Genomic DNA, 10,752 nt, shown 5'->3' with positions numbered 1-10,752 from the left:
TAGCTTATGCATAAATATTTGTAATTTGCTGTCTCTGGTTTATTTACCCACTGGGCTGGCCTTTTGGATACATGGCTGTCCTTACCTTCAGCTCTAGTATTTATAATCAATGTTATGCTCTACAACCACAGCTCTCAAGTCCTGAATTACCCCTGAATTACCAAGGTTTATAGAGTTGTAGCTATTTAGTATTTTATAAGTAGCACCACAAGTCTCTATCTTGCTCTTGGACGGCTACAGCCTTACATTCGATTGTGAGCTTGACACTATGGGGCACAATTATGAAAGATCACACAGTCGCAGTTATTAAATCACACAAAATCAAGATAAATCTCCAAGAAAATTCATGAATAGGTTAGTTGCAATTGTGTTCAGTTGTTGCAATTTTCATGCTTTCTATGTATTCTCAAGCCATTTGGAGTTTTCGAGGAAATAAAAACATGATTATACACATGCAAAATCCTGAATATGCATTTTCCATTGATACTGGCAGCTCGGTAGATCATTTTGAGTTCACAGATCATTTTGAGTTCACAATGTACCAAAAATCTTGAAACTTCGGGATTGTGAAAACTTTAATTCAAATGTGTTGACCAATGAACTGTTCATAAATAAAACATGCTGCTATTTTTCCTAAAAGAAGATTTGGTTTTTGAAAGTAAACCTTAAAGGGATACTGTCATGGAAAAAATTTTTTTTTCAAAATGAATCAGTTAATAGTGCTGCTCCAGCAGAATTCTGCAGTGAAATCCATTTCTCAAAAGAGCAAACAGATTTTTTTTATATTCAATTTTGAAATCTGACATGGGGCTAGACATATTGTCAATTTCCCAGCTGCCTCTGGTCATGTGACTTGTGGCTGCACTTTAGGAGAGAAATGCTTTCTGGCAGGCTGCTGTTTTTCCTTCTCAATGTAACTGAATGTGTCTCAGTGGGACATGGGTTTTTACTATTGAGTGTTGTTCTTAGATCTACCAGGCAGCTGTTATCTTGTGTTAGGGAGCTGCTATCTGGTTACCTTCCCATTGTTCTGTTGTTTGGCTGCTGGGGGGAAAAGGAAGGGGGTGATATCACTCTAACTTGCAGTACAGCAGTAAAGAGTGATTGAAGTTTATCAGAGCACAAGTCACATGACTTGGGGCAGCTGGGAAATTGACAATATGTCTAGCCACATGTCAGATTTCAAAATTGAAAATAAAAAAATCTGTTTGCTCTTTTGAGAAATGGATTTCAGTGCAGAATTCTGCTGGAGCAGCACTGTTAACTGATTCATTTTGAAAAAAACGTTTTTTCCCATGACCGTATCCCTTTAATAAATCTCTATGTCTAATCTCTATATAAATATCTGTGTTGGTTTATTCCACAGCCCAAAACTGACTATACTACGCATGTCTGGTAGAGAGTTAAAACTATAAGCTACAGGGGGTCAGGGACTGTTGTTTATTGAGAAACTAGGGAAATGCCAAATCCATAATTTAAGATACAGTGGAATCATAAACAGATAAACAAAGCTGGAGACTAACAGGCCATAAAATCACTTTTTTCATGTAACATTTTTATTACAATTGATTAGCATCAGCCATCAAATAAAATATTATGTTGGCTGCAGAAGAGACCTCCTCACTGGTGACTTTATAACACTTCACATTTCAAAGATACAACTGATGGTCTTAATAACAGAACTCAAATTTTATCTTGAAATTAAAAAAGTAACAAAGCTTTTACAGCTTTAAAGCGTCTTCTGGTCCAATCAGCATCTACTTCCAAAAGGCAAACTTGCACTTAATGACCCGTGTGCATCTTCTCTGAGATTCGACTCCCTAATCCTGAACTAATCTGCTAAACTTCCTATTGATTTCGGTGGCTGATTTCAGGGATAACACGTTCATGAACAGGGCAGAGCATCCTTAGTATAGAACATGCCAGATGTTTCCACCATTGGCAGATAAATTAATTAGACACGGCGGAATTGTTTCTTGCTAGATTCAGTAAGAAGCCTGCGTCTGCTGCATGTTATTGTCTAGGATTCTTTTCACCAAGACAAGATAGGCCAGGATCTGTTTTATGTGGTCATGAATAGAGAAAATGCTTTTAAGGTCGCTAATTGTGCTTTAAAATAATTATGACAATATTCATGTCTATTATGAACAATTAACACGCGTTATCATGACCTTTCCATTTTCAGTCATCTAAATAAATGCCTTCTCTTTTTTTTGCTCTGCCCTCGGCTTAAAAAAAAGAAAAAGAAACGAAAAATGCCCTCAGCAGGGGCTCTGCCAGTGTATGGTGGGAGATAGAAAAATGAAGACCACTATTTAGAGTCTGTTAAGTGAATATCTTCAGACCATTTTGTGCTGCGTCCAGCTGTGAGCTTTCTGACAACAAACACACTTAGGTTTCTAACGAATGAATCGTTTGCCTACAAATATTTGGTGGGCGTTTGCTTGCGTGGCTCTCGCTGCCATGTATATGGATTTTCTGTTTTGTTCTTTTCGCAACCCGTTGTTTCTTTTACCACGCTGAGCAGAGAATGAGTTGTTGGGCTAAAATGTTGAGAACTGGGATATTATAAAAAGTAGGTATTTTGTTTAAAAGTGTTAGGAACTTTTAAGGGTACCTGTCACACATTAATAGTTTGTTTCAATGGGGTTGTTTACTAATGTGACACCATACTCAACATGCACAAGTGTGAGCTCTTTCATTCAGGCTTTTTTGTAGGTAAGACAAATAATCATTCGACTTGAGCCTAAGCAAGTTCCAAATTTAGGCCCCTCTAGGACTGGGCAATGGGGCAAATTCACTAAGCGCCGAAGCGCCTAACGCTAGCGTCAATTCGCTAGCGTTGGTCATTTTCGTTACTTCGCAAATTCACTAATGAACACTAGCGTAAATTCGCTAGTGTTACTTCGCACCCTTACGCATGGCGAATTTTCGCAAAGGACGTAACTACGCAAATTCACTAACGCGCGCATTGTACTGAACGCTACCTTTTACGCTAGACTTCCTTCGCCACCTCAGACCAGGCGAAGCGCAATAGAGTAGATAGGGATTGCTTCAAAAAAAGTTCAAATTTTTTCTAAGTCCCAAAAAACGCTGGCGTTTTTTCTATATTATGGGTGATAGGCTGAAAAAGATCGAAAAATTTTTTGGGGCTCCCCTCCTTCCCCCCTACATTTCCTAACTCATGGCAACTTAACTATACAGTGGGCACATGTGTAGGGCAAAATAAAAATTTTATTTGATGTTTTGAAGGTTTCCCAGGCATTTGTAGTGCTGCTACATATTCCTCCATTGAAATTTGAATTTCGCGCCGTATGCAAATTAGCCATCGCTAGCGTAAATTCACTTCGCTTAGCGAATCAACGCTAGCGCAACTTCGCAACCTTACGCTACCCCTGAGCGCAACTTCGGATTTTAGTGAATTTGCGGAGCGCTGGCGAAACTAAGCCTGGCGAAGTGTGGCGAAGTGCGGCGAAGTGCAGCGCAACTATGAATCTTAGTGAATTTGCCCCTATGTCTAAATTCAAGTTCATGTCAAGCTGGATTAATATTTTTTTTTTTAACAAATATTTTTTATTGAGGCACATTTGAATTACAGGTTACATTCAGGTTATCAAGTTTAACCTAATAACAACATATGTTATAAAATGACAGTATATTTTATATCTAGTTCCATCCTTACTTGTACCTTTTAATATCAGTCTTGTATTGTGTGCCTTTAATAAACTGCTTTAACCTTAAACTGCTGTCATTCTCATCAATGGATTAGCAAAATTCAGGAGAGCAAAAAGTAAAAGAGCAAATGGAAAGTACTACTTCTTACACATATATAGCCAAGTATACTTATTTATGCTGCTGGAAGATGTTCATCTACCCAAACTGACCAAATCTTTTCAAACTTATTGGGGCATCCACATTTGTAAAAGGTGATTCTGTATAACGGGAGGTTTTGGTTAATTAGATCCAGCCATTGGTGGGTTGTCTTCTAGACTTCTACTTCATGGCTATCAATCTTTTTTCCTGTATGAACAGAAAGGTTAACAGATGCTTTTCTGCTGTAGAGGGGGCAATATCCCCAATTTGGTTTAGGAGGATGGCTAGTGGGTCCATTTGTATGATAAGGGTTAAGGTGTGACTTATTTCTGCAGCTACCTCACCCCAGTAGTTCTGGATATGAGGACACTGCCATACCATATGGATAAAATTGACAGGAGTAAATCCACACTTAGGGTAGAGGTCTGGCACACTGTTATGTATCTTATGCAACCTATGAGGGGTCAGGTAAGTCCCATGCAAGAATCAAAATTGTATCATCCTATCTTTAACACTAATTAAAGGGGTATAAACTGACTCCAGGGTTTCCTTCCATACTTCTGTATCAATATTCGGTATGTCTGTTTACCATTTCTCCCTCAATTTCGGCAATGGATCTTTATTTGTTCTAAGGAGGGTATTGTAAAAGGTGGATAAGTGTTTTTCAAGGGTCTAACACTGCACCACCAAACTGGGTTTGAATGGCGTGTCTCAGTTGTAGGTACCTGAAAAACATATTATGTGGGAGAGAGAATTTCTCCTGTAGGGCTGCAAAAGATAGGAGTTTGCCTTGAACTATGACAACGCCTATGTACTTAATTCCCCAGGAGGCCCACACCCTAGGGTCCAGGACACTTCTCAGCTGAGGGAGATTGGGGTTAAACCACAGTGGCATATATTTGGAGCATTGACTATGATTCTTAGGGAATCGGCGGCAAGCCATTCTCCAAGAGAGAACAGTTGCCTTCATTAGAACTGTAACCCCTACATTTTGCTTCACCCCTCTATATAATATGTTTTTAAGCATCTCATAAGATCCTACCAGAGAGGCCTCTAAGTTAATAGCGGCATTGCCTTGAGACGGGGTTGTCCACCACGCCGCAGACACTGCCTTAGCGGCTAGATAGTATAGATTTAGATTTGGGGCAGCCAGACCTCCTACATCTAAACGGAGTTGTAACGTTGTCAAAGCAACTCTAGGGTCTTCCCAGCCCAGTACAGAGAATTTTGTCAAGTCGTCGAAAAAAGGTAGCAGGTAAGGTTGTGGGAATTTTCCGAAATATATAGAGGAACCTAGGCAACATGAGCATCTTGAACAAATTTACAGTGGACCAAATCGAAATTTTGGATTCAAGTGGATGAGAGGGTTTAAGTTTTGTTCCTGAAATTTTCCTAAGTCTTTGTGTACCAATACCCCATATCTGAACGATGTTACTTGCTGTATTGGGAATGGGAGTTTCTGTTGATCTATGCTAAAGTCATCTATAAGAAACTTTGCTCATTTACTCCAGTTTATTTTCAATCCAGAGCAAAGAGTGTGTCTGTTGATTAGTTCTAGGACAATCCCAAATGCTTCATATGGATTTTCTAAAAACAGTAATGTATCATCTGCATACATTGCAACTTTTTCCGTGTTCCCATTTAACCTTAGGCCGGCCACCCCGGGGTTTTCCTTGAGTAACATCGCCAGAGGCTCCATAGCCAAAGCAAACAATAAGGGCGAGAGGGGGCAACCCTGATGAGTACCACGAGAGAGTGTAAAGGGTTTGGAGGTTTGTGATTGGTTCGAACCCTAGCCCTGGGTCAGTCGTATAATGCACTGACCCATTTCTTAAAGTTTGCCCCTAGATCCATCACATCCATTACTGCCCTCAAGAAATTCCACTCAACAGAATCAAAGGCCTTTTCATTGTCCAGGGTAATCACATTTCTGAGGCCAGAATTCTCATAAGCTATGGAGATATTGGTGAAAAGTCTTCTCTGGTTGATATCTGGAGAATAGAAATGTCTCAATATAAAGCTGATTAGTAATTAATACAGAATGGCAGAACAGAAACCAGTGCAATTTGCATCAGAATTTAATAATCAGCCCTGTAGCATCAGCTTATATTACAGACCAACCTAATTTTCTGATGTATAATTAGTGACGAGCCCTAAGTTTAGCTTCTCAACAGCCAATCAGAGCCCACTGAGCATGTGAGTGTCACAGACACTTTCCAAGATTGTGACCCCCTGTGACAAGTTTGAAGTCCTGGATCATTGCTGCTATTGACAAGCTGAAACTTTAGCCTCGTGCAATAAGTTCACTATATATAAAATATGACATTTTTAGCCATATTCATTTTTAGGGTTTAGTTCTCCTTTAAGACCTGTACTTATTCAGTCTCATCGAAGGTAAGATCAATATTTATTTATTTTCAGCCTATATAGTCATGCAGTCTCATCTAGGTGCTCATTCTAAGGAAGACCTCTGTTCATTCAGTAGAAGCTAAATAAGACCCATATTCATTTAGTCTGAGTCTAGTTAACATGTATTGGTTTTAAGCCTATGTGAGATCTGTATCCAAGCAGTCATAGCCTACGAAAGACCTTTACTCATAAAGTAGTAGTCTATGTTAGACTTATTCAGTGGCCTCTTATTTCAGCCTAGTCATGCAGTCTCATTTAATATTCAGAATTGGTAAAGGTAAGACATACCCAAGCCCAACAATTCATTCTCTGATTCTTCCTCCACACTAGCACTGTCACCCCAATATTGGATGTAATAGAGAAATGTTACGTTGTGGCTTGTCACCTTATCTTGAATTGACCTTTTCTGTGGCTTTATTAATCCACTCATTTATATTACCTTGTACATTTGTTTTCGCAGACCAGATGGCATTCGGAGGAATGGCCCACCATGAGCAATAGTCATTTAAAGTCATGGTTAGTTTTTGATGACTACAAGACCATGCAACAAGTATTATTAGTGAATACTGGTGCTGCCCTACTAATAAAAAAAAACCCCAATGAATCCCCCGTTTGATGAAGATTTTGATGATATTTACTTTATTTAGACAACTGTACGAAAGGGCTGCACAATGGACTCCCCTGATTGATATAATCTTATTTTTCCCTCTCTGATGGAGCCTTCCTGCATAAACTATAAATAAGCTTTACTCAGTCAAGCCTTGTTTTGAGGGGGATTTAAACTGACAGAAGATGTCGTTTTGGTTCTGAGAAGCATGTGTCTGTTTGTCAGTACAAGGCTTCTATTCATTTCACACCCAGCTGGTGTCAAGCACATAATGAGGGAATGAGACATGTCCAGCCCCTGCTGTTGCTGCTGCCTTCTTGAACTGCTTGATGCTGTTATTTAGCCACTGCAGACATAATCTTCCTGTGGATGCTGCATTTGTTTATCAGATTTCATTTAAACATTTGCAAAACAACTGCAGCCAGTACAGATAAATGACCTGCTGTATGGTTTAACCCACTGACCAAGGGTGGCTTGTAAGATCTCTAGACTTTAACTAGCAACTCCATCACAGTACACTATAAATATAAAAATCAGGTTTTTATTGACCTTTAGATTAGGAATATCAGACTGCTCCAAATTATAAGAGACCCGCTCACCGTAATGTTTATGCCTATTAAATGGCATACTTTGCAAAAATTTGCATCTGGAACAATGGTCTAATGTCAAATGATGCAATATATCATTACGGTATATATTAGTGAGCTCAGTCCTAGTGAAGCCTTAGAGATCTGATATACAAGTCACACTAGTATCACAACTTGTACTTCCAGCTCCATCCTGCGACCTTCAACCCTCCTTTCATTCTCAGGAGGTATATTTACTGTCTGAAGGACCCTCATTCTATAGCCATTAATATTAAAGACATTAAGTTAATCTTTAGTATGTTATACATAAGAATATATATATATATATATATATATATATATATATATATATATATATATATATATATATATATATAGTAGTACGAAGAAACGGCACTCACGATACTGAAGTCACCGATGCCTGGGTGCAGTCCTCGATAAAGTAGAATCAGTGGAGATTATAGAGATCGCACTTGCAGGTCTTAGGAGAAATAAATGGATTTTGGATTTGTGGACAATCGCTGACGTTTCGGCTGATGCAACAGCCTTTCTCAAAGTGAAAAGCAAGTCAAACAAACGCAATAAATACCCAGTGTGGCGGGAACTAAAAAGCAACACCGAAAGCAGAGCAAGTGACGTGAGTGTGACAGCATAAGTGAAAACCAAACATACGTGAGAAAATGTATATATCGAATACAAAAGTAAAATAAATAAATAAATAAAAATAAAGTGAAACAAACAGGAGTGATTAAAGAAATTGAATACATCAATTTTATATATATATATATATATATATACTGTTATATATAAGGCACAATAACCCTAGCAACCTGGCATTGTTAAAGGGATACTGTCATGGGAAAAGAAAATTTTTCAAAATTAATCAGTTAATAGTGCTACTCCAGCAGAATTCTGCATTGAAATCCATTTCTCAAGAGAGCAAACAGATTTTTTTATATTCAATTTTGAAATCTGACATGGGGCTAGACATATTGTCAGTTTCCAAGCTGCCCCCAGTCATGTGATAAACTTCAATCACTCTTTACTGCTGTACTGCAAGTTGGAGTGATATCACCCCCCTCCCTTTTCCCCCGCAGCAGCCAAACAAAAGAACAATGGTAAGGTAACCAGATAGCAGCTCCCTAACACAAGATAACAGCTGCCTGGTAGATCTAAGAACAACACTTAATAGTAAAAACCCATGTCTCACTGAGACACATTCAGTTACATTGAAAAGGAAAAACAGCAGCCTGCCAGAAAGCATTTCTCTCCTAAAGTGCAGGCACAAGTCACATGACCAGGGGCAGCTGGGAAATTGACAAAATGTCTAGCCCCATGTCAGATTTCAAAACTGAATATAAAAAAATCTGTTTGCTCATTTGAGAAATGGATTTCAGTGCAGAATTCTGCTGGAGTAGCACTATTAACTGATGTGTTTTGAAAAAAACATGTTTTCCCATGACAGTATCCCTTTAAGCTGGCCATAGATGTAAAGATTTTTAAAAGATCCAATCGTTATCGTCAGACCATGATAATCTTGAAATGATAGTTTAAATGTATGATGTGTCCATCAACTAAAAAGACCATTTCAGGCGATATTGCCAGCAAAACTGAAGGGTAGTTGCCTGCTTGGCCCTGCAAACATAGATAGATTGTACTGGGACCGATAAAGATGTTTTAACCCGGCCGATCAATTTTCTGAAGAAAAATCGTAACATGTACGATTGTTCGAATCCCACTAACTTCACAATAATTTGACGGATAGGTCGGACTTCGCTAAAATCGATAGTTCGGCAAGAGAAATCTTTGCGTCTATGGGGACCTTTAGGATGACAGACTGAGAGATTAAATAATTGTATTTCTCGATAGTCCAAGTATCAATTGGCAACTGGCTCCAATTCAAAGTAAAAAATACTTTCTCTGTCTGTCTTTCTCTTCTCTCCACTTTTCACCAACTTCTTCTTCTCCCATTTTCCTCCCCATTCTCTGTTTTCAGTCTCAGACAACTCCTTGGGTTTAACATTATCAGGAAAATCACTGGTAGTATCCCGGTAGTATAAAGCCCAGGTCAAAGATTGGATCACCCTGATTATCCCCACTGTGGCCAAATCTGGCAAAGACCTTCCACAAATGAATTGATCTTTAAGGTGGTTATTTATTTATTTAGGTCGAAATTCGGCTTTTTTAAACCCTTGAATGAACTAACAACTAGAATGGTTCCAAATTTAAGAAAAACCTTGAATGGAAAAAAACTCAAATCAGCGAGTTCGGATGTTAGCAACCGAGAACTCAAATTGATCGCGTTTTCAGCAAAAAAAAAACTTGAATCACTCGAATTGATCAAGTTTTCAAGTGAAACCTCAAGGGACCTCTGCTATTGACTCCTACATGACCTTGACAAGTGTATTTTCAGATTCAAGCTATTTCCAGGGTCGAGGTATAATAAATCTTGAAAAATGTGAATTTTTTTTTAACAAGAAAAGTAGATTTTTGACCAAAAATAACCTTGAAAATTCAAGGGTCAAGGTTCAAAGGTCTAGTTGTCAGGTCTAGACAACTAGACCTTTGCTATATAACCGCCTGAGTGTATGGCTAACTTTAGGCACTCCCATAGGATCTGTCATCACTTTACTGAGATTAACTTAAACTCACATTATTATCTTCTACCCCCAAAGAAACACAAACCTCCATAGAAAGACCTTTAGCCCGTCCCTAGGGGCAGACAATAACGCTACACTCAGTGGTAGCAGTCATCATACCTTTATCCTTGCAATTTTTACGTTGATTCTGCAAGATCACATAGATTTTGTAATTAGTATCACTTTCAATACATACAGAAAAGAATATTATTTGTACGGAAATATAAAATGGTATGTGGTTATCCGGTGATATTGTACAATGTCGCAGCCAGGCCCCTCAGAGCAGACACATACCTATGAGGCAGCTTATTTGCCACTGCCAAGTTACGGGCAATTGTAAAAATCACAAGTCTTGCCTTTATTTAACAATGAATAGCAAAATAAAAAGCATTTAATTAAGAGAATGTTGAGTGTTTCACTTGTGCGCTTAGCAGGTTGATTTACATTTTCTTGATGTGACACAGGCTATAATCTACTCGTCCTTCAGTCATCAATTTCTATCAGTTTGCACTACGGAGAGCTTGTAAGACTGTAAACCCTAGAAAAGCAGTGCTCTTTCAGAAGTCAATGCCTCGGAACAGGAATGGCAGGGCTTAATATTTGTGAAAATATCATTCCATAAGTCACCCAGTTACAAAATAATAGGAAAGCAGAAAGATAACGTGGCTTATTTTTTTGGTCTTCCATCCCCAGGGAG

This window comes from Xenopus laevis, chromosome 7L (assembly GCF_017654675.1).
Source record: "Xenopus laevis strain J_2021 chromosome 7L, Xenopus_laevis_v10.1, whole genome shotgun sequence".
NCBI classification, from domain to species: Eukaryota; Metazoa; Chordata; class Amphibia; order Anura; family Pipidae; genus Xenopus; species Xenopus laevis.
The sequence above is the reverse complement of the archived record's forward strand: the minus strand, read 5'-3'. Positions refer to the sequence as shown.